The sequence below is a fragment of the Pimephales promelas genome, chromosome 19 (assembly GCF_988280905.1).
Source record: "Pimephales promelas chromosome 19, fPimPro1.hap1.1, whole genome shotgun sequence".
NCBI classification, from domain to species: domain Eukaryota; kingdom Metazoa; phylum Chordata; class Actinopteri; order Cypriniformes; family Leuciscidae; genus Pimephales; species Pimephales promelas.
Genome location: NC_142787.1, coordinates 3,988,467 through 4,013,272, shown reverse-complemented (window position 1 = coordinate 4,013,272; position 24,806 = coordinate 3,988,467).

The following is a 24,806-nucleotide window of genomic DNA, read 5'->3' as shown; positions in this document are numbered from 1 at the left end:
TGGGAAGATTGGAGAAACTTAATTTTTCGCCCAAAAAAAAAACGTAAGGGGTACCACTGTCGTTTTTTTTTCGGGCCGAATTTTTGAGTTTCGATATCTCAGCTCTGGAAGGGGCTAGAGCCTCCATTTTTGCACTCAGGTCTAAGTCTCATGGCCCTCTATCAGAATTTGGGAAGATTGGAGAAACTTAATTTTTCGCCCCCCCCAAAAAAAACGTAAGGGGTACCACTGTCGTTTTTTTTTTCGGGCCGAATTTTTGAGTTTCGATATCTCAGCTCTGGAAGGGGCTAGAGCCTCCATTTTTGCACTCAGGTCTAAGTCTCATGGCCCTCTATCAGAATTTGGGAAGATTGGAGAAACTTAATTTTTCGCCCAAAAAAAAAAAACGTAAGGGGTACCACTGTCGTTTTTTTTTTCGGGCCGAATTTTTGAGTTTCGATATCTCAGCTCTGGAAGGGGCTAGAGCCTCCATTTTTGCACTCAGGTCTAAGTCTCATGGCCCTCTATCAGAATTTGGGAAGATTGGAGAAACTTAATTTTTCGCCCAAAAAAAAAAAAACGTAAGGGGTACCACTGTCGTTTTTTTTTCGGGCCGAATTTTTGAGTTTCGATATCTCAGCTCTGGAAGGGGCTAGAGCCTCCATTTTTGCACTCAGGTCTAAGTCTCATGGCCCTCTATCAGAATCCAGAGTTTTGGGAAGATTGGAGAAACTTAATTTTTCGCCCACAAAAAAAACGTAAGGGGTACCACTGTCGTTTTTTTTTTCGGGCCGAATTTTTGAGTTTCGATATCTCAGCTCTGGAAAGGGCTAGAGCCTCCATTTTTGCACTCAGGTCTAAGTCTCATGGCCCTCTATCAGAATTTGGGAAGATTGGAGAAACTTAATTTTTCGCCCCAAAAAAAAAAAAGTAAGGGGTACCACTGTCGTTTTTTTTTTCGGGCCGAATTTTTGAGTTTCGATATCTCAGCTCTGGAAGGGGCTAGAGCCTCCATTTTTGCACTCAGGTCTAAGTCTCATGGCCCTCTATCAGAATTTGGGAAGATTGGAGAAACTTAATTTTTCGCCCAAAAAAAAAAAACGTAAGGGGTACCACTGTCGTTTTTTTTTTCGGGCCGAATTTTTGAGTTTCGATATCTCAGCTCTGGAAGGGGCTAGAGCCTCGATTTTTGCACTCAGGTCTAAGTCTCATGGCCCTCTATCAGAATTTGGGAAGATTGGAGAAACTTAATTTTTCGCCCAAAAAAAAAAACGTAAGGGGTACCACTGTCGTTTTTTTTTCGGGCCGAATTTTTGAGTTTCGATATCTCAGCTCTGGAAGGGGCTAGAGCCTCCATTTTTGCACTCAGGTCTAAGTCTCATGGCCCTCTATCAGAATTTGGGAAGATTGGAGAAACTTAATTTTTCGCCCAAAAAAAAAACATAAGGGGTACCACTGTCGTTTTTTTTTCGGGCCGAATTTTTGAGTTTCGATATCTCAGCTCTGGAAGGGGCTAGAGCCTCCATTTTTGCACTCAGGTCTAAGTCTCATGGCCCTCTATCAGAATTTGGGAAGATTGGAGAAACTTAATTTTTCGCCCAAAAAAAAAAACGTAAGGGGTACCACTGTCGTTTTTTTTTCGGGCCGAATTTTTGAGTTTCGATATCTCAGCTCTGGAAGGGGCTAGAGCCTCCATTTTTGCACTCAGGTCTAAGTCTCATGGCCCTCTATCAGAATCCAGAGTTTTGGGAAGATTGGAGAAACTTAATTTTTCGCCCAAAAAAAAAAAAACGTAAGGGGTACCACTGTCGTTTTTTTTTCGGGCCGAATTTTTGAGTTTCGATATCTCAGCTCTGGAAGGGGCTAGAGCCTCCATTTTTGCACTCAGGTCTAAGTCTCATGGCCCTCTATCAGAATTTGGGAAGATTGGAGAAACTTAATTTTTCGCCCAAAAAAAAAACGTAAGGGGTACCACTGTCGTTTTTTTTTCGGGCCGAATTTTTGAGTTTCGATATCTCAGCTCTGGAAGGGGCTAGAGCCTCCATTTTTGCACTCAGGTCTAAGTCTCATGGCCCTCTATCAGAATTTGGGAAGATTGGAGAAACTTAATTTTTCGCCCAGAAAAAAAAACGCAAGGGGTACCACTGTCGTTTTTTTTTTCGGGCCGAATTTTTGAGTTTCGATATCTCAGCTCTGGAAGGGGCTAGAGCCTCAGTTTTTGCACTCAGGTCTAAGTCTCATGGCCCTCTATCAGAATTTGGGAAGATTGGAGAAACTTAATTTTTCGCCCAAAAAAAAAACGTAAGGGGTACCACTGTCGTTTTTTTTTTCGGGCCGAATTTTTGAGTTTCGATATCTCAGCTCTGGAAGGGGCTAGAGCCTCCATTTTTGCACTCAGGTCTAAGTCTCATGGCCCTCTATCAGAATCCAGAGTTTTGGGAAGATTGGAGAAACTTAATTTTTCGCCCCCCAAAAAAAAACGTAAGGGGTACCACTGTCGTTTTTTTTTCGGGCCGAATTTTTGAGTTTCGATATCTCAGCTCTGGAAGGGGCTAGAGCCTCCATTTTTGCACTCAGGTCTAAGTCTCATGGCCCTCTACCAGAATTTGGGAAGATTGGAGAAACTTAATTTTTCGCCCAAAAAAAAAACGTAAGGGGTACCACTGTCGTTTTTTTTTTCGGGCCGAATTTTTGAGTTTCGATATCTCAGCTCTGGAAGGGGCTAGAGCCTCCATTTTTTCACTCAGGTCTAAGTCTCATGGCCCTCTATCAGAATCCAGAGTTTTGGGAAGATTGGAGAAACTTAATTTTTCGCCCCCAAAAAAAAACGTAAGGGGTACCACTGTCGTTTTTTTTTCGGGCCGAATTTTTGAGTTTCGATATCTCAGCTCTGGAAGGGGCTAGAGCCTCCATTTTTGCACTCAGGTCTAAGTCTCATGGCCCTCTACCAGAATTTGGGAAGATTGGAGAAACTTAATTTTTCGCCCAAAAAAAAAACGTAAGGGGTACCACTGTCGTTTTTTTTTCGGGCCGAATTTTTGAGTTTCGATATCTCAGCTCTGGAAGGGGCTAGAGCCTCCATTTTTGCACTCAGGTCTAAGTCTCATGGCCCTCTATCAGAATTTGGGAAGATTGGAGAAACTTAATTTTTCGCCCAAAAAAAAAAACGTAAGGGGTACCACTGTCGTTTTTTTTTCGCGCCGAATTTTTGAGTTTCGATATCTCAGCTCTGGAAGGGGCTAGAGCCTCCATTTTTGCACTCAGGTCTAAGTCTCATGGCCCTCTATCAGAATTTGGGAAGATTGGAGAAACTTAATTTTTCGCCCCCCCCAAAAAAAACGTAAGGGGTACCACTGTCGTTTTTTTTTTCGGGCCGAATTTTTGAGTTTCGATATCTCAGCTCTGGAAGGGGCTAGAGCCTCCATTTTTGCACTCAGGTCTAAGTCTCATGGCCCTCTATCAGAATTTGGGAAGATTGGAGAAACTTAATTTTTCGCCCAAAAAAAAAAACGTAAGGGGTACCACTGTCGTTTTTTTTTTCGGGCCGAATTTTTGAGTTTCGATATCTCAGCTCTGGAAGGGGCTAGAGCCTCCATTTTTGCACTCAGGTCTAAGTCTCATGGCCCTCTATCAGAATTTGGGAAGATTGGAGAAACTTAATTTTTCGCCCAAAAAAAAAAAACGTAAGGGGTACCACTGTCGTTTTTTTTTCGGGCCGAATTTTTGAGTTTCGATATCTCAGCTCTGGAAGGGGCTAGAGCCTCCATTTTTGCACTCAGGTCTAAGTCTCATGGCCCTCTATCAGAATCCAGAGTTTTGGGAAGATTGGAGAAACTTAATTTTTCGCCCACAAAAAAAACGTAAGGGGTACCACTGTCGTTTTTTTTTTCGGGCCGAATTTTTGAGTTTCGATATCTCAGCTCTGGAAAGGGCTAGAGCCTCCATTTTTGCACTCAGGTCTAAGTCTCATGGCCCTCTATCAGAATTTGGGAAGATTGGAGAAACTTAATTTTTCGCCCCCAAAAAAAAAAAGTAAGGGGTACCACTGTCGTTTTTTTTTTCGGGCCGAATTTTTGAGTTTCGATATCTCAGCTCTGGAAGGGGCTAGAGCCTCCATTTTTGCACTCAGGTCTAAGTCTCATGGCCCTCTATCAGAATTTGGGAAGATTGGAGAAACTTAATTTTTCGCCCAAAAAAAAAAAACGTAAGGGGTACCACTGTCGTTTTTTTTTTTCGGGCCGAATTTTTGAGTTTCGATATCTCAGCTCTGGAAGGGGCTAGAGCCTCGATTTTTGCACTCAGGTCTAAGTCTCATGGCCCTCTATCAGAATTTGGGAAGATTGGAGAAACTTAATTTTTCGCCCAAAAAAAAAAACGTAAGGGGTACCACTGTCGTTTTTTTTTCGGGCCGAATTTTTGAGTTTCGATATCTCAGCTCTGGAAGGGGCTAGAGCCTCCATTTTTGCACTCAGGTCTAAGTCTCATGGCCCTCTATCAGAATTTGGGAAGATTGGAGAAACTTAATTTTTCGCCCAAAAAAAAAACATAAGGGGTACCACTGTCGTTTTTTTTTCGGGCCGAATTTTTGAGTTTCGATATCTCAGCTCTGGAAGGGGCTAGAGCCTCCATTTTTGCACTCAGGTCTAAGTCTCATGGCCCTCTATCAGAATTTGGGAAGATTGGAGAAACTTAATTTTTCGCCCAAAAAAAAAAACGTAAGGGGTACCACTGTCGTTTTTTTTTCGGGCCGAATTTTTGAGTTTCGATATCTCAGCTCTGGAAGGGGCTAGAGCCTCCATTTTTGCACTCAGGTCTAAGTCTCATGGCCCTCTATCAGAATCCAGAGTTTTGGGAAGATTGGAGAAACTTAATTTTTCGCCCCAAAAAAAAAACGTAAGGGGTACCACTGTCGTTTTTTTTTCGGGCCGAATTTTTGAGTTTCGATATCTCAGCTCTGGAAGGGGCTAGAGCCTCCATTTTTGCACTCAGGTCTAAGTCTCATGGCCCTCTATCAGAATTTGGGAAGATTGGAGAAACTTAATTTTTCGCCCAAAAAAAAACGTAAGGGGTACCACTGTCGTTTTTTTTTCGGGCCGAATTTTTGAGTTTCGATATCTCAGCTCTGGAAGGGGCTAGAGCCTCCATTTTTGCACTCAGGTCTAAGTCTCATGGCCCTCTATCAGAATTTGGGAAGATTGGAGAAACTTAATTTTTCGCCCAGAAAAAAAAACGCAAGGGGTACCACTGTCGTTTTTTTTTTCGGGCCGAATTTTTGAGTTTCGATATCTCAGCTCTGGAAGGGGCTAGAGCCTCAGTTTTTGCACTCAGGTCTAAGTCTCATGGCCCTCTATCAGAATTTGGGAAGATTGGAGAAACTTAATTTTTCGCCCAAAAAAAAAACGTAAGGGGTACCACTGTCGTTTTTTTTTTCGGGCCGAATTTTTGAGTTTCGATATCTCAGCTCTGGAAGGGGCTAGAGCCTCCATTTTTGCACTCAGGTCTAAGTCTCATGGCCCTCTATCAGAATCCAGAGTTTTGGGAAGATTGGAGAAACTTAATTTTTCGCCCCCCAAAAAAAAACGTAAGGGGTACCACTGTCGTTTTTTTTTCGGGCCGAATTTTTGAGTTTCGATATCTCAGCTCTGGAAGGGGCTAGAGCCTCCATTTTTGCACTCAGGTCTAAGTCTCATGGCCCTCTACCAGAATTTGGGAAGATTGGAGAAACTTAATTTTTCGCCCAAAAAAAAAACGTAAGGGGTACCACTGTCGTTTTTTTTTCGGGCCGAATTTTTGAGTTTCGATATCTCAGCTCTGGAAGGGGCTAGAGCCTCCATTTTTGCACTCAGGTCTAAGTCTCATGGCCCTCTATCAGAATTTGGGAAGATTGGAGAAACTTAATTTTTCGCCCAAAAAAAAAACGTAAGGGGTACCACTGTCGTTTTTTTTTCGGGCCGAATTTTTGAGTTTCGATATCTCAGCTCTGGAAGGGGCTAGAGCCTCCATTTTTGCACTCAGGTCTAAGTCTCATGGCCCTCTACCAGAATTTGGGAAGATTGGAGAAACTTAATTTTTCGCCCAAAAAAAAAACGTAAGGGGTACCACTGTCGTTTTTTTTTCGGGCCGAATTTTTGAGTTTCGATATCTCAGCTCTGGAAGGGGCTAGAGCCTCCATTTTTGCACTCAGGTCTAAGTCTCATGGCCCTCTATCAGAATTTGGGAAGATTGGAGAAACTTAATTTTTCGCCCCCCCCAAAAAAAACGTAAGGGGTACCACTGTCGTTTTTTTTTTCGGGCCGAATTTTTGAGTTTCGATATCTCAGCTCTGGAAGGGGCTAGAGCCTCCATTTTTGCACTCAGGTCTAAGTCTCATGGCCCTCTATCAGAATTTGGGAAGATTGGAGAAACTTAATTTTTCGCCCAAAAAAAAAAACGTAAGGGGTACCACTGTCGTTTTTTTTTTCGGGCCGAATTTTTGAGTTTCGATATCTCAGCTCTGGAAGGGGCTAGAGCCTCCATTTTTGCACTCAGGTCTAAGTCTCATGGCCCTCTATCAGAATTTGGGAAGATTGGAGAAACTTAATTTTTCGCCCAAAAAAAAAAAAACGTAAGGGGTACCACTGTCGTTTTTTTTTCGGGCCGAATTTTTGAGTTTCGATATCTCAGCTCTGGAAGGGGCTAGAGCCTCCATTTTTGCACTCAGGTCTAAGTCTCATGGCCCTCTATCAGAATCCAGAGTTTTGGGAAGATTGGAGAAACTTAATTTTTCGCCCACAAAAAAAACGTAAGGGGTACCACTGTCGTTTTTTTTTTCGGGCCGAATTTTTGAGTTTCGATATCTCAGCTCTGGAAAGGGCTAGAGCCTCCATTTTTGCACTCAGGTCTAAGTCTCATGGCCCTCTATCAGAATTTGGGAAGATTGGAGAAACTTAATTTTTCGCCCCAAAAAAAAAAAAGTAAGGGGTACCACTGTCGTTTTTTTTTTCGGGCCGAATTTTTGAGTTTCGATATCTCAGCTCTGGAAGGGGCTAGAGCCTCCATTTTTGCACTCAGGTCTAAGTCTCATGGCCCTCTATCAGAATTTGGGAAGATTGGAGAAACTTAATTTTTCGCCCAAAAAAAAAAAACGTAAGGGGTACCACTGTCGTTTTTTTTTTTCGGGCCGAATTTTTGAGTTTCGATATCTCAGCTCTGGAAGGGGCTAGAGCCTCGATTTTTGCACTCAGGTCTAAGTCTCATGGCCCTCTATCAGAATTTGGGAAGATTGGAGAAACTTAATTTTTCGCCCAAAAAAAAAAACGTAAGGGGTACCACTGTCGTTTTTTTTTCGGGCCGAATTTTTGAGTTTCGATATCTCAGCTCTGGAAGGGGCTAGAGCCTCCATTTTTGCACTCAGGTCTAAGTCTCATGGCCCTCTATCAGAATTTGGGAAGATTGGAGAAACTTAATTTTTCGCCCAAAAAAAAAACATAAGGGGTACCACTGTCGTTTTTTTTTCGGGCCGAATTTTTGAGTTTCGATATCTCAGCTCTGGAAGGGGCTAGAGCCTCCATTTTTGCACTCAGGTCTAAGTCTCATGGCCCTCTATCAGAATTTGGGAAGATTGGAGAAACTTAATTTTTCGCCCAAAAAAAAAAACGTAAGGGGTACCACTGTCGTTTTTTTTTCGGGCCGAATTTTTGAGTTTCGATATCTCAGCTCTGGAAGGGGCTAGAGCCTCCATTTTTGCACTCAGGTCTAAGTCTCATGGCCCTCTATCAGAATCCAGAGTTTTGGGAAGATTGGAGAAACTTAATTTTTCGCCCAAAAAAAAAAAACGTAAGGGGTACCACTGTCGTTTTTTTTTCGGGCCGAATTTTTGAGTTTCGATATCTCAGCTCTGGAAGGGGCTAGAGCCTCCATTTTTGCACTCAGGTCTAAGTCTCATGGCCCTCTATCAGAATTTGGGAAGATTGGAGAAACTTAATTTTTCGCCCAAAAAAAAAACGTAAGGGGTACCACTGTCGTTTTTTTTTCGGGCCGAATTTTTGAGTTTCGATATCTCAGCTCTGGAAGGGGCTAGAGCCTCCATTTTTGCACTCAGGTCTAAGTCTCATGGCCCTCTATCAGAATTTGGGAAGATTGGAGAAACTTAATTTTTCGCCCAGAAAAAAAAACGCAAGGGGTACCACTGTCGTTTTTTTTTTCGGGCCGAATTTTTGAGTTTCGATATCTCAGCTCTGGAAGGGGCTAGAGCCTCAGTTTTTGCACTCAGGTCTAAGTCTCATGGCCCTCTATCAGAATTTGGGAAGATTGGAGAAACTTAATTTTTCGCCCAAAAAAAAAACGTAAGGGGTACCACTGTCGTTTTTTTTTTCGGGCCGAATTTTTGAGTTTCGATATCTCAGCTCTGGAAGGGGCTAGAGCCTCCATTTTTGCACTCAGGTCTAAGTCTCATGGCCCTCTATCAGAATCCAGAGTTTTGGGAAGATTGGAGAAACTTAATTTTTCGCCCCCCAAAAAAAAACGTAAGGGGTACCACTGTCGTTTTTTTTTCGGGCCGAATTTTTGAGTTTCGATATCTCAGCTCTGGAAGGGGCTAGAGCCTCCATTTTTGCACTCAGGTCTAAGTCTCATGGCCCTCTACCAGAATTTGGGAAGATTGGAGAAACTTAATTTTTCGCCCAAAAAAAAAACGTAAGGGGTACCACTGTCGTTTTTTTTTCGGGCCGAATTTTTGAGTTTCGATATCTCAGCTCTGGAAGGGGCTAGAGCCTCCATTTTTGCACTCAGGTCTAAGTCTCATGGCCCTCTATCAGAATTTGGGAAGATTGGAGAAACTTAATTTTTCGCCCAAAAAAAAAACGTAAGGGGTACCACTGTCGTTTTTTTTTCGGGCCGAATTTTTGAGTTTCGATATCTCAGCTCTGGAAGGGGCTAGAGCCTCCATTTTTGCACTCAGGTCTAAGTCTCATGGCCCTCTACCAGAATTTGGGAAGATTGGAGAAACTTAATTTTTCGCCCAAAAAAAAAACGTAAGGGGTACCACTGTCGTTTTTTTTTCGGGCCGAATTTTTGAGTTTCGATATCTCAGCTCTGGAAGGGGCTAGAGCCTCCATTTTTGCACTCAGGTCTAAGTCTCATGGCCCTCTATCAGAATTTGGGAAGATTGGAGAAACTTAATTTTTCGCCCCCCCCAAAAAAAACGTAAGGGGTACCACTGTCGTTTTTTTTTTCGGGCCGAATTTTTGAGTTTCGATATCTCAGCTCTGGAAGGGGCTAGAGCCTCCATTTTTGCACTCAGGTCTAAGTCTCATGGCCCTCTATCAGAATTTGGGAAGATTGGAGAAACTTAATTTTTCGCCCAAAAAAAAAAACGTAAGGGGTACCACTGTCGTTTTTTTTTTCGGGCCGAATTTTTGAGTTTCGATATCTCAGCTCTGGAAGGGGCTAGAGCCTCCATTTTTGCACTCAGGTCTAAGTCTCATGGCCCTCTATCAGAATTTGGGAAGATTGGAGAAACTTAATTTTTCGCCCAAAAAAAAAAAAACGTAAGGGGTACCACTGTCGTTTTTTTTTCGGGCCGAATTTTTGAGTTTCGATATCTCAGCTCTGGAAGGGGCTAGAGCCTCCATTTTTGCACTCAGGTCTAAGTCTCATGGCCCTCTATCAGAATCCAGAGTTTTGGGAAGATTGGAGAAACTTAATTTTTCGCCCACAAAAAAAACGTAAGGGGTACCACTGTCGTTTTTTTTTTCGGGCCGAATTTTTGAGTTTCGATATCTCAGCTCTGGAAAGGGCTAGAGCCTCCATTTTTGCACTCAGGTCTAAGTCTCATGGCCCTCTATCAGAATTTGGGAAGATTGGAGAAACTTAATTTTTCGCCCCAAAAAAAAAAAAGTAAGGGGTACCACTGTCGTTTTTTTTTTCGGGCCGAATTTTTGAGTTTCGATATCTCAGCTCTGGAAGGGGCTAGAGCCTCCATTTTTGCACTCAGGTCTAAGTCTCATGGCCCTCTATCAGAATTTGGGAAGATTGGAGAAACTTAATTTTTCGCCCAAAAAAAAAAAACGTAAGGGGTACCACTGTCGTTTTTTTTTTTCGGGCCGAATTTTTGAGTTTCGATATCTCAGCTCTGGAAGGGGCTAGAGCCTCGATTTTTGCACTCAGGTCTAAGTCTCATGGCCCTCTATCAGAATTTGGGAAGATTGGAGAAACTTAATTTTTCGCCCAAAAAAAAAAACGTAAGGGGTACCACTGTCGTTTTTTTTTCGGGCCGAATTTTTGAGTTTCGATATCTCAGCTCTGGAAGGGGCTAGAGCCTCCATTTTTGCACTCAGGTCTAAGTCTCATGGCCCTCTATCAGAATTTGGGAAGATTGGAGAAACTTAATTTTTCGCCCAAAAAAAAAACATAAGGGGTACCACTGTCGTTTTTTTTTCGGGCCGAATTTTTGAGTTTCGATATCTCAGCTCTGGAAGGGGCTAGAGCCTCCATTTTTGCACTCAGGTCTAAGTCTCATGGCCCTCTATCAGAATTTGGGAAGATTGGAGAAACTTAATTTTTCGCCCAAAAAAAAAAACGTAAGGGGTACCACTGTCGTTTTTTTTTCGGGCCGAATTTTTGAGTTTCGATATCTCAGCTCTGGAAGGGGCTAGAGCCTCCATTTTTGCACTCAGGTCTAAGTCTCATGGCCCTCTATCAGAATCCAGAGTTTTGGGAAGATTGGAGAAACTTAATTTTTCGCCCCAAAAAAAAAACGTAAGGGGTACCACTGTCGTTTTTTTTTCGGGCCGAATTTTTGAGTTTCGATATCTCAGCTCTGGAAGGGGCTAGAGCCTCCATTTTTGCACTCAGGTCTAAGTCTCATGGCCCTCTATCAGAATTTGGGAAGATTGGAGAAACTTAATTTTTCGCCCAAAAAAAAAACGTAAGGGGTACCACTGTCGTTTTTTTTTCGGGCCGAATTTTTGAGTTTCGATATCTCAGCTCTGGAAGGGGCTAGAGCCTCCATTTTTGCACTCAGGTCTAAGTCTCATGGCCCTCTATCAGAATTTGGGAAGATTGGAGAAACTTAATTTTTCGCCCAGAAAAAAAAACGCAAGGGGTACCACTGTCGTTTTTTTTTTCGGGCCGAATTTTTGAGTTTCGATATCTCAGCTCTGGAAGGGGCTAGAGCCTCAGTTTTTGCACTCAGGTCTAAGTCTCATGGCCCTCTATCAGAATTTGGGAAGATTGGAGAAACTTAATTTTTCGCCCAAAAAAAAAACGTAAGGGGTACCACTGTCGTTTTTTTTTTCGGGCCGAATTTTTGAGTTTCGATATCTCAGCTCTGGAAGGGGCTAGAGCCTCCATTTTTGCACTCAGGTCTAAGTCTCATGGCCCTCTATCAGAATCCAGAGTTTTGGGAAGATTGGAGAAACTTAATTTTTCGCCCCCCAAAAAAAAACGTAAGGGGTACCACTGTCGTTTTTTTTTCGGGCCGAATTTTTGAGTTTCGATATCTCAGCTCTGGAAGGGGCTAGAGCCTCCATTTTTGCACTCAGGTCTAAGTCTCATGGCCCTCTACCAGAATTTGGGAAGATTGGAGAAACTTAATTTTTCGCCCAAAAAAAAAACGTAAGGGGTACCACTGTCGTTTTTTTTTCGGGCCGAATTTTTGAGTTTCGATATCTCAGCTCTGGAAGGGGCTAGAGCCTCCATTTTTGCACTCAGGTCTAAGTCTCATGGCCCTCTATCAGAATTTGGGAAGATTGGAGAAACTTAATTTTTCGCCCAAAAAAAAAACGTAAGGGGTACCACTGTCGTTTTTTTTTCGGGCCGAATTTTTGAGTTTCGATATCTCAGCTCTGGAAGGGGCTAGAGCCTCCATTTTTGCACTCAGGTCTAAGTCTCATGGCCCTCTACCAGAATTTGGGAAGATTGGAGAAACTTAATTTTTCGCCCAAAAAAAAAACGTAAGGGGTACCACTGTCGTTTTTTTTTCGGGCCGAATTTTTGAGTTTCGATATCTCAGCTCTGGAAGGGGCTAGAGCCTCCATTTTTGCACTCAGGTCTAAGTCTCATGGCCCTCTATCAGAATTTGGGAAGATTGGAGAAACTTAATTTTTCGCCCAAAAAAAAAACGTAAGGGGTACCACTGTCGTTTTTTTTTCGGGCCGAATTTTTGAGTTTCGATATCTCAGCTCTGGAAGGGGCTAGAGCCTCCATTTTTGCACTCAGGTCTAAGTCTCATGGCCCTCTATCAGAATTTGGGAAGATTGGAGAAACTTAATTTTTCGCCCAGAAAAAAAAACGCAAGGGGTACCACTGTCGTTTTTTTTTTCGGGCCGAATTTTTGAGTTTCGATATCTCAGCTCTGGAAGGGGCTAGAGCCTCAGTTTTTGCACTCAGGTCTAAGTCTCATGGCCCTCTATCAGAATTTGGGAAGATTGGAGAAACTTAATTTTTCGCCCAAAAAAAAAAACGTAAGGGGTACCACTGTCGTTTTTTTTTTCGGGCCGAATTTTTGAGTTTCGATATCTCAGCTCTGGAAGGGGCTAGAGCCTCCATTTTTGCACTCAGGTCTAAGTCTCATGGCCCTCTACCAGAATTTGGGAAGATTGGAGAAACTTAATTTTTCGCCCAAAAAAAAAAACGTAAGGGGTACCACTGTCGTTTTTTTTTCGGGCCGAATTTTTGAGTTTCGATATCTCAGCTCTGGAAGGGGCTAGAGCCTCCATTTTTGCACTCAGGTCTAAGTCTCATGGCCCTCTATCAGAATCCAGAGTTTTGGGAAGATTGGAGAAACTTAATTTTTCGCCCCAAAAAAAAAAACGTAAGGGGTACCACTGTCGTTTTTTTTTCGGGCCGAATTTTTGAGTTTCGATATCTCAGCTCTGGAAGGGGCTAGAGCCTCCATTTTTGCACTCAGGTCTAAGTCTCATGGCCCTCTACCAGAATTTGGGAAGATTGGAGAAACTTAATTTTTCGCCCAAAAAAAAAACGTAAGGGGTACCACTGTCGTTTTTTTTTCGGGCCGAATTTTTGAGTTTCGATATCTCAGCTCTGGAAGGGGCTAGAGCCTCCATTTTTGCACTCAGGTCTAAGTCTCATGGCCCTCTATCAGAATTTGGGAAGATTGGAGAAACTTAATTTTTCGCCCAAAAAAAAAACGTAAGGGGTACCACTGTCGTTTTTTTTTCGGGCCGAATTTTTGAGTTTCGATATCTCAGCTCTGGAAGGGGCTAGAGCCTCCATTTTTGCACTCAGGTCTAAGTCTCATGGCCCTCTATCAGAATTTGGGAAGATTGGAGAAACTTAATTTTTCGCCCCCAAAAAAAACGTAAGGGGTACCACTGTCGTTTTTTTTTCGGGCTGAATTTTTGAGTTTCGATATCTCAGCTCTGGAAGGGGCTAGAGCCTCCATTTTTGCACTCAGGTCTAAGTCTCATTGCCCTCTATCAGAATTTGGGAAGATTGGAGAAACTTAATTTTTCGCCCAAAAAAAAAAAACGTAAGGGGTACCACTGTCGTTTTTTTTTGGGCCGAATTTTTGAGTTTCGATATCTCAGCTCTGGAAGGGGCTAGAGCCTCCATTTTTGCACTCAGGTCTAAGTCTCATGGCCCTCTATCAGAATTTGGGAAGATTGGAGAAACTTAAATTTTCACCCAAAAAAAACGTAAGGGGTACCACTGTCGTTTTTTTTTTCGGGCTGAATTTTTGAGTTTCGATATCTCAGCTCTGGAAGGGGCTAGAGCCTCCATTTTTGCACTCAGGTCTAAGTCTCATTGCCCTCTATCAGAATTTGGGAAGATTGGAGAAACTTAATTTTTCGCCCAAAAAAAAAACGTAAGGGGTACCACTGTCGTTTTTTTTTTCGGGCCGAATTTTTGAGTTTCGATATCTCAGCTCTGGAAGGGGCTAGAGCCTCCATTTTTTCACTCAGGTCTAAGTCTCATGGCCCTCTATCAGAATCCAGAGTTTTGGGAAGATTGGAGAAACTTAATTTTTCGCCCCCAAAAAAAAACGTAAGGGGTACCACTGTCGTTTTTTTTTCGGGCCGAATTTTTGAGTTTCGATATCTCAGCTCTGGAAGGGGCTAGAGCCTCCATTTTTGCACTCAGGTCTAAGTCTCATGGCCCTCTACCAGAATTTGGGAAGATTGGAGAAACTTAATTTTTCGCCCAAAAAAAAAACGTAAGGGGTACCACTGTCGTTTTTTTTTCGGGCCGAATTTTTGAGTTTCGATATCTCAGCTCTGGAAGGGGCTAGAGCCTCCATTTTTGCACTCAGGTCTAAGTCTCATGGCCCTCTATCAGAATTTGGGAAGATTGGAGAAACTTAATTTTTCGCCCAAAAAAAAAAACGTAAGGGGTACCACTGTCGTTTTTTTTTCGCGCCGAATTTTTGAGTTTCGATATCTCAGCTCTGGAAGGGGCTAGAGCCTCCATTTTTGCACTCAGGTCTAAGTCTCATGGCCCTCTATCAGAATTTGGGAAGATTGGAGAAACTTAATTTTTCGCCCCCCCCAAAAAAAACGTAAGGGGTACCACTGTCGTTTTTTTTTTCGGGCCGAATTTTTGAGTTTCGATATCTCAGCTCTGGAAGGGGCTAGAGCCTCCATTTTTGCACTCAGGTCTAAGTCTCATGGCCCTCTATCAGAATTTGGGAAGATTGGAGAAACTTAATTTTTCGCCCAAAAAAAAAAACGTAAGGGGTACCACTGTCGTTTTTTTTTTCGGGCCGAATTTTTGAGTTTCGATATCTCAGCTCTGGAAGGGGCTAGAGCCTCCATTTTTGCACTCAGGTCTAAGTCTCATGGCCCTCTATCAGAATTTGGGAAGATTGGAGAAACTTAATTTTTCGCCCAAAAAAAAAAAACGTAAGGGGTACCACTGTCGTTTTTTTTTCGGGCCGAATTTTTGAGTTTCGATATCTCAGCTCTGGAAGGGGCTAGAGCCTCCATTTTTGCACTCAGGTCTAAGTCTCATGGCCCTCTATCAGAATCCAGAGTTTTGGGAAGATTGGAGAAACTTAATTTTTCGCCCACAAAAAAAACGTAAGGGGTACCACTGTCGTTTTTTTTTTCGGGCCGAATTTTTGAGTTTCGATATCTCAGCTCTGGAAAGGGCTAGAGCCTCCATTTTTGCACTCAGGTCTAAGTCTCATGGCCCTCTATCAGAATTTGGGAAGATTGGAGAAACTTAATTTTTCGCCCCAAAAAAAAAAAAGTAAGGGGTACCACTGTCGTTTTTTTTTTCGGGCCGAATTTTTGAGTTTCGATATCTCAGCTCTGGAAGGGGCTAGAGCCTCCATTTTTGCACTCAGGTCTAAGTCTCATGGCCCTCTATCAGAATTTGGGAAGATTGGAGAAACTTAATTTTTCGCCCAAAAAAAAAAAACGTAAGGGGTACCACTGTCGTTTTTTTTTTTCGGGCCGAATTTTTGAGTTTCGATATCTCAGCTCTGGAAGGGGCTAGAGCCTCGATTTTTGCACTCAGGTCTAAGTCTCATGGCCCTCTATCAGAATTTGGGAAGATTGGAGAAACTTAATTTTTCGCCCAAAAAAAAAAACGTAAGGGGTACCACTGTCGTTTTTTTTTCGGGCCGAATTTTTGAGTTTCGATATCTCAGCTCTGGAAGGGGCTAGAGCCTCCATTTTTGCACTCAGGTCTAAGTCTCATGGCCCTCTATCAGAATTTGGGAAGATTGGAGAAACTTAATTTTTCGCCCAAAAAAAAAACATAAGGGGTACCACTGTCGTTTTTTTTTCGGGCCGAATTTTTGAGTTTCGATATCTCAGCTCTGGAAGGGGCTAGAGCCTCCATTTTTGCACTCAGGTCTAAGTCTCATGGCCCTCTATCAGAATTTGGGAAGATTGGAGAAACTTAATTTTTCGCCCAAAAAAAAAAACGTAAGGGGTACCACTGTCGTTTTTTTTTCGGGCCGAATTTTTGAGTTTCGATATCTCAGCTCTGGAAGGGGCTAGAGCCTCCATTTTTGCACTCAGGTCTAAGTCTCATGGCCCTCTATCAGAATCCAGAGTTTTGGGAAGATTGGAGAAACTTAATTTTTCGCCCCAAAAAAAAAACGTAAGGGGTACCACTGTCGTTTTTTTTTCGGGCCGAATTTTTGAGTTTCGATATCTCAGCTCTGGAAAGGGCTAGAGCCTCCATTTTTGCACTCAGGTCTAAGTCTCATGGCCCTCTATCAGAATTTGGGAAGATTGGAGAAACTTAATTTTTCGCCCAAAAAAAAAACGTAAGGGGTACCACTGTCGTTTTTTTTTCGGGCCGAATTTTTGAGTTTCGATATCTCAGCTCTGGAAGGGGCTAGAGCCTCCATTTTTGCACTCAGGTCTAAGTCTCATGGCCCTCTATCAGAATTTGGGAAGATTGGAGAAACTTAATTTTTCGCCCAGAAAAAAAAACGCAAGGGGTACCACTGTCGTTTTTTTTTTCGGGCCGAATTTTTGAGTTTCGATATCTCAGCTCTGGAAGGGGCTAGAGCCTCAGTTTTTGCACTCAGGTCTAAGTCTCATGGCCCTCTATCAGAATTTGGGAAGATTGGAGAAACTTAATTTTTCGCCCAAAAAAAAAACGTAAGGGGTACCACTGTCGTTTTTTTTTTCGGGCCGAATTTTTGAGTTTCGATATCTCAGCTCTGGAAGGGGCTAGAGCCTCCATTTTTGCACTCAGGTCTAAGTCTCATGGCCCTCTATCAGAATCCAGAGTTTTGGGAAGATTGGAGAAACTTAATTTTTCGCCCCCAAAAAAAAAACGTAAGGGGTACCACTGTCGTTTTTTTTTCGGGCCGAATTTTTGAGTTTCGATATCTCAGCTCTGGAAGGGGCTAGAGCCTCCATTTTTGCACTCAGGTCTAAGTCTCATGGCCCTCTACCAGAATTTGGGAAGATTGGAGAAACTTAATTTTTCGCCCAAAAAAAAAACGTAAGGGGTACCACTGTCGTTTTTTTTTCGGGCCGAATTTTTGAGTTTCGATATCTCAGCTCTGGAAGGGGCTAGAGCCTCCATTTTTGCACTCAGGTCTAAGTCTCATGGCCCTCTATCAGAATTTGGGAAGATTGGAGAAACTTAATTTTTCGCCCAAAAAAAAAAACGTAAGGGGTACCACTGTCGTTTTTTTTTCGGGCCGAATTTTTGAGTTTCGATATCTCAGCTCTGGAAGGGGCTAGAGCCTCCATTTTTGCACTCAGGTCTAAGTCTCATGGCCCTCTATCAGAATCCAGAGTTTTGGGAAGATTGGAGAAACTTAATTTTTCGCCCCCCAAAAAAAAACGTAAGGGGTACCACTGTCGTTTTTTTTTCGGGCCGAATTTTTGAGTTTCGATATCTCAGCTCTGGAAGGGGCTAGAGCCTCCATTTTTGCACTCAGGTCTAAGTCTCATGGCCCTCTACCAGAATTTGGGAAGATTGGAGAAACTTAATTTTTCGCCCAAAAAAAAAACGTAAGGGGTACCACTGTCGTTTTTTTTTCGGGCCGAATTTTTGAGTTTCGATATCTCAGCTCTGGAAGGGGCTAGAGCCTCCATTTTTGCACTCAGGTCTAAGTCTCATGGCCCTCTATCAGAATTTGGGAAGATTGGAGAAACTTAATTTTTCGCCCAGAAAAAAAAACGCAAGGGGTACCACTGTCGTTTTTTTTTTCGGGCCGAATTTTTGAGTTTCGATATCTCAGCTCTGGAAGGGGCTAGAGCCTCAGTTTTTGCACTCAGGTCTAAGTCTAATGGCCCTCTATCAGAATTTGGGAAGATTGGAGAAACTTAATTTTTCGCCCAAAAAAAAAACGTAAGGGGTACCACTGTCGTTTTTTTTTTCGGGCCGAATTTTTGAGTTTCGATATCTCAGCTCTGGAAGGGGCTAGAGCCTCCATTTTTGCACTCAGGTCTAAGTCTCATGGCCCTCTATCAGAATTTGGGAAGATTGGAGAAACTTAAATTTTCACCCAAAAAAAACGTAAGGGGTACCACTGTCGTTTTTTTTTTCGGGCTGAATTTTTGAGTTTCGATATCTCAGCTCTGGAAGGGGCTAGAGCCTCAATTTTTGCACTCAGGTCTAAGTCTCATGGCCCTCTATCAGAATTTGGGAAGATTGGAGAAACTTAATTTTTCGCCCAAAAAAAAAAAACGTAAGGGGTACCACTGTCGTTTTTTTTTCGGGCCGAATTTTTGAGTTTCGATATCTCAGCTCTGGAAGGGGCTAGAGCCTCCATTTTTGCACTCAGGTCTAAGTCTCATGGCCCTCTATCAGAATTTGGGAAGATTGGAGAAACTTAATTTTTCGCCCAAAAAAAAAAACGCAAGGGGTACCACTGTCGTTTTTTTTTCGGGCCGAATTTTTGAGTTTCAATATCTCAGCTCTGGAAGGGGCTAGAGCCTCAATTTTTGCACTCAGGTCTAAGTCTCATGGCCCTCTATCAGAATTTGGGAAGATTGGAGAAACTTAATTTTTCGCCCAAAAAAAAAAACGTAAGGGGTACCACTGTCGTTTTTTTTTCGGGCCGAATTTTTGAGTTTCGATATCTCAGCTCTGGAAGGGGCTAGAGCCTCCATTTTTGCACTCAGGTCTAAGTCTCATGGCCCTCTATCAGAATCCAGAGTTTTGGGAAGATTGGAGAAACTTAATTTTTCGCCCCAAAAAAAAAAACGTAAGGGGTACCACTGTCGTTTTTTTTTCGGGCCGAATTTTTGAGTTTCGATATCTCAGCTCTGGAAGGGGCTAGAGCCTCCATTTTTGCACTCAGGTCTAAGTCTCATGGCCCTCTACCAGAATTTGGGAAGATTGGAGAAACTTAATTTTTCGCCCAAAAAAAAAACGTAAGGAGTACCACTGTCGTTTTTTTTTCGGGCCGAATTTTTGAGTTTCGATATCTCAGCTCTGGAAGGGGCTAGAGCCTCCATTTTTGCACTCAGGTCTAAGTCTCATGGCCCTCTATCAGAATTTGGGAAGATTGGAGAAACTTAATTTTTCGCCCAAAAAAAAAACGTAAGGGGTACCACTGTCGTTTTTTTTTCGGGCCGAATTTTTGAGTTTCGATATCTCAGCTCTGGAAGGGGCTAGAGCCTCCATTTTTGCACTCAGGTCTAAGTCTCATGGCCCTCTATCAGAATTTGGGAAGATTGGAGAAACTTAATTTTTCGCCCCAAAAAAAAACGTAAGGGGTACCACTGTCGTTTTTTTTTTCGGGCTGAATTTTTGAGTTTCGATATCTCAGCTCTGGAAGGGGCTAGAGCCTCCATTTTTGCACTCAGGTCTAAGTCTCATTGCCCTCTATCAGAATTTGGGAAGATTGGAGAAACTTAATTTTTCGCCCAAAAAAAAAAAACGTAAGGGGTACCACTGTCGTTTTTTTTTGGGCCGAATTTTTGAGTTTCGATATCTCAGCTCTGGAAGGGGCTAGAGCCTCCATTTTTGCACTCAGGTCTAAGTCTCATGGCCCTCTATCAGAATTTGGGAAGATTGGAGAAACTTAAATTTTCACCCAAAAAAAACGTAAGGGGTACCACTGTCGTTTTTTTTTCGGGCCGAATTTTTGAGTTTCGCTATCTCAGCTCTGGAAGGGGCTAGAGCCTCAATTTTTGCACTCAGGTCTAAGTCTCATGGCCCTCTATCAGAATTTGGGAAGATTGGAGAAACTTAATTTTTCGCCCAAAAAAAAAACGTAAGGGGTACCACTGTCGTTTTTTTTTTCGGGTCGAATTTTTGAGTTTCGATATCTCAGCTCTGGAAGGGGCTAGAGCCTCCATTTTTGCACTCAGGTCTAAGTCTCATGGCCCTCTATCAGAATCCAGAGATTTGGGAAGATTGGAGAAACTTAATTTTTCGCCCAAAAAAAAAAACGTAAGGGGTACCACTGTCGTTTTTTTTTCGGGCCGAATTTTTGAGTTTCGATATCTCAGCTCTGGAAGGGGCTAGAGCCTCCATTTTTGCACTCAGGTCTAAGTCTCATGGCCCTCTATCAGAATTTGGGAAGATTGGAGAAACTTAATTTTTCGCCCAAAAAAAAAACGTAAGGGGTACCACTGTCGTTTTTTTTTCGGGCCGAATTTTTGAGTTTCGATATCTCAGCTCTGGAAGGGGCTAGAGCCTCCATTTTTGCACTCAGGTCTAAGTCTCATGGCCCTCTATCAGAATTTGGGAAGATTGGAGAAACTTAATTTTTCGCCCCCCAAAAAAAAACTTAAGGGGTACCACTGTCGTTTTTTTTCGGGCCGAATTTTTGAGTTTCGATATCTCAGCTCTGGAAGGGGCTAGAGCCTCCATTTTTGCACTCAGGTCTAAGTCTCATGGCCCTCTATCAGAATTTGGGAAGATTGGAGAAACTTAATTTTTCGCCCAAAAAAAAAAAACGTAAGGGGTACCACTGTCGTTTTTTTTTTTCGGGCCGAATTTTTGAGTTTCGATATCTCAGCTCTGGAAGGGGCTAGAGCCTCGATTTTTGCACTCAGGTCTAAGTCTCATGGCCCTCTATCAGAATTTGGGAAGATTGGAGAAACTTAATTTTTCGCCCAAAAAAAAAACGTAAGGGGTACCACTGTCGTTTTTTTTTCGGGCCGAATTTTTGAGTTTCGATATCTCAGCTCTGGAAGGGGCTAGAGCCTCCATTTTTGCACTCAGGTCTAAGTCTCATGGCCCTCTATCAGAATTTGGGAAGATTGGAGAAACTTAATTTTTCGCCCAAAAAAAAAACATAAGGGGTACCACTGTCGTTTTTTTTTCGGGCCGAATTTTTGAGTTTCGATATCTCAGCTCTGGAAGGGGCTAGAGCCTCCATTTTTGCACTCAGGTCTAAGTCTCATGGCCCTCTATCAGAATTTGGGAAGATTGGAGAAACTTAATTTTTCGCCCAAAAAAAAAAACGTAAGGGGTACCACTGTCGTTTTTTTATTCGGGCCGAATTTTTGAGTTTCGATATCTCAGCTCTGGAAGGGGCTAGAGCCTCCATTTTTGCACTCAGGTCTAAGTCTCATGGCCCTCTATCAGAATCCAGAGTTTTGGGAAGATTGGAGAAACTTAATTTTTCGCCCCAAAAAAAAAACGTAAGGGGTACCACTGTCGTTTTTTTTTCGGGCCGAATTTTTGAGTTTCGATATCTCAGCTCTGGAAGGGGCTAGAGCCTCCATTTTTGCACTCAGGTCTAAGTCTCATGGCCCTCTATCAGAATTTGGGAAGATTGGAGAAACTTAATTTTTCGCCCAAAAAAAAAAACGTAAGGGGTACCACTGTCGTTTTTTTTTCGGGCCGAATTTTTGAGTTTCGATATCTCAGCTCTGGAAGGGGCTAGAGCCTCCATTTTTGCACTCAGGTCTAAGTCTCATGGCCCTCTATCAGAATTTGGGAAGATTGGAGAAACTTAATTTTTCGCCCCAAAAAAAAAAAAGTAAGGGGTACCACTGTCGTTTTTTTTTTCGGGCCGAATTTTTGAGTTTCGATATCTCAGCTCTGGAAGGGGCTAGAGCCTCCATTTTTGCACTCAGGTCTAAGTCTCATGGCCCTCTATCAGAATTTGGGAAGATTGGAGAAACTTAATTTTTCGCCCAAAAAAAAAAACATAAGGGGTACCACTGTCGTTTTTTTTTTTCGGGCCGAATTTTTGAGTTTCGATATCTCAGCTCTGGAAGGGGCTAGAGCCTCGATTTTTGCACTCAGGTCTAAGTCTCATGGCCCTCTATCAGAATTTGGGAAGATTGGAGAAACTTAATTTTTCGCCCAAAAAAAAAAACGTAAGGGGTACCACTGTCGTTTTTTTTTCGGGCCGAATTTTTGAGTTTCGATATCTCAGCTCTGGAAGGGGCTAGAGCCTCCATTTTTGCACTCAGGTCTAAGTCTCATGGCCCTCTATCAGAATTTGGGAAGATTGGAGAAACTTAATTTTTCGCCCCAAAAAAAAAAAAGTAAGGGGTACCACTGTCGTTTTTTTTTTTCGGGCCGAATTTTTGAGTTTCGATATCTCAGCTCTGGAAGGGGCTAGAGCCTCCATTTTTGCACTCAGGTCTAAGTCTCATGGCCCTCTATCAGAATTTGGGAAGATTGGAGAAACTTAATTTTTCGCCCAAAAAAAAAAAAACGTAAGGGGTACCACTGTCGTTTTTTTTTTTCGGGCCGAATTTTTGAGTTTCGATATCTCAGCTCTGGAAGGGGCTAGAGCCTCGATTTTTGCACTCAGGTCTAAGTCTCATGGCCCTCTATCAGAATTTGGGAAGATTGGAGAAACTTAATTTTTCGCCCAAAAAAAAAAACGTAAGGGGTACCACTGTCGTTTTTTTTTCGGGCCGAATTTTTGAGTTTCGATATCTCAGCTCTGGAAGGGGCTAGAGCCTCCATTTTTGCACTCAGGTCTAAGTCTCATGGCCCTCTATCAGAATTTGGGAAGATTGGAGAAACTTAATTTTTCGCCCAAAAAAAAAACATAAGGGGTACCACTGTCGTTTTTTTTTCGGGCCGAATTTTTGAGTTTCGATATCTCAGCTCTGGAAGGGGCTAGAGCCTCCATTTTTGCACTCAGGTCTAAGTCTCATGGCCCTCTATCAGAATTTGGGAAGATTGGAGAAACTTAATTTTTCGCCCAAAAAAAAAACGTAAGGGGTACCACTGTCGTTTTTTTTTCGGGCCGAATTTTTGAGTTTCGATATCTCAGCTCTGGAAGGGGCTAGAGCCTCCATTTTTGCACTCAGGTCTAAGTCTCATGGCCCTCTATCAGAATCCAGAGTTTTGGGAAGATTGGAGAAACGTAATTTTTCGCCCCAAAAAAAAAACGTAAGGGGTACCACTGTCGTTTTTTTTTCGGGCCGAATTTTTGAGTTTCGATATCTCAGCTCTGGAAGGGGCTAGAGCCTCCATTTTTGCACTCAGGTCTAAGTCTCATGGCCCTCTATCAGAATTTGGGAAGATTGGAGAAACTTAAATTTTCACCCAAAAAAAACGTAAGGGGTACCACTGTCGTTTTTTTTTCGGGCCGAATTTTTGAGTTTCGCTATCTCAGCTCTGGAAGGGGCTAGAGCCTCAATTTTTGCACTCAGGTCTAAGTCTCATGGCCCTCTATCAGAATTTGGGAAGATTGGAGAAACTTAATTTTTCGCCCAAAAAAAAAACGTAAGGGGTACCACTGTCGTTTTTTTTTTCGGGTCGAATTTTTGAGTTTCGATATCTCAGCTCTGGAAGGGGCTAGAGCCTCCATTTTTGCACTCAGGTCTAAGTCTCATGGCCCTCTATCAGAATCCAGAGATTTGGGAAGATTGGAGAAACTTAATTTTTCGCCCAAAAAAAAAAACGTAAGGGGTACCACTGTCGTTTTTTTTTCGGGCCGAATTTTTGAGTTTCGATATCTCAGCTCTGGAAGGGGCTAGAGCCTCCATTTTTGCACTCAGGTCTAAGTCTCATGGCCCTCTATCAGAATTTGGGAAGATTGGAGAAACTTAATTTTTCGCCCAAAAAAAAAACGTAAGGGGTACCACTGTCGTTTTTTTTTCGGGCCGAATTTTTGAGTTTCGATATCTCAGCTCTGGAAGGGGCTAGAGCCTCCATTTTTGCACTCAGGTCTAAGTCTCATGGCCCTCTATCAGAATTTGGGAAGATTGGAGAAACTTAATTTTTCGCCCCCAAAAAAAAAACTTAAGGGGTACCACTGTCGTTTTTTTTCGGGCCGAATTTTTGAGTTTCGATATCTCAGCTCTGGAAGGGGCTAGAGCCTCCATTTTTGCACTCAGGTCTAAGTCTCATGGCCCTCTATCAGAATTTGGGAAGATTGGAGAAACTTAATTTTTCGCCCAAAAAAAAAAAACGTAAGGGGTACCACTGTCGTTTTTTTTTTTCGGGCCGAATTTTTGAGTTTCGATATCTCAGCTCTGGAAGGGGCTAGAGCCTCGATTTTTGCACTCAGGTCTAAGTCTCATGGCCCTCTATCAGAATTTGGGAAGATTGGAGAAACTTAATTTTTCGCCCAAAAAAAAAACGTAAGGGGTACCACTGTCGTTTTTTTTTCGGGCCGAATTTTTGAGTTTCGATATCTCAGCTCTGGAAGGGGCTAGAGCCTCCATTTTTGCACTCAGGTCTAAGTCTCATGGCCCTCTATCAGAATTTGGGAAGATTGGAGAAACTTAATTTTTCGCCCAAAAAAAAAACATAAGGGGTACCACTGTCGTTTTTTTTTCGGGCCGAATTTTTGAGTTTCGATATCTCAGCTCTGGAAGGGGCTAGAGCCTCCATTTTTGCACTCAGGTCTAAGTCTCATGGCCCTCTATCAGAATTTGGGAAGATTGGAGAAACTTAATTTTTCGCCCAAAAAAAAAAACGTAAGGGGTACCACTGTCGTTTTTTTATTCGGGCCGAATTTTTGAGTTTCGATATCTCAGCTCTGGAAGGGGCTAGAGCCTCCATTTTTGCACTCAGGTCTAAGTCTCATGGCCCTCTATCAGAATCCAGAGTTTTGGGAAGATTGGAGAAACTTAATTTTTCGCCCCAAAAAAAAAACGTAAGGGGTACCACTGTCGTTTTTTTTTCGGGCCGAATTTTTGAGTTTCGATATCTCAGCTCTGGAAGGGGCTAGAGCCTCCATTTTTGCACTCAGGTCTAAGTCTCATGGCCCTCTATCAGAATTTGGGAAGATTGGAGAAACTTAATTTTTCGCCCAAAAAAAAAAACGTAAGGGGTACCACTGTCGTTTTTTTTTCGGGCCGAATTTTTGAGTTTCGATATCTCAGCTCTGGAAGGGGCTAGAGCCTCCATTTTTGCACTCAGGTCTAAGTCTCATGGCCCTCTATCAGAATTTGGGAAGATTGGAGAAACTTAATTTTTCGCCCCAAAAAAAAAAAAGTAAGGGGTACCACTGTCGTTTTTTTTTTCGGGCCGAA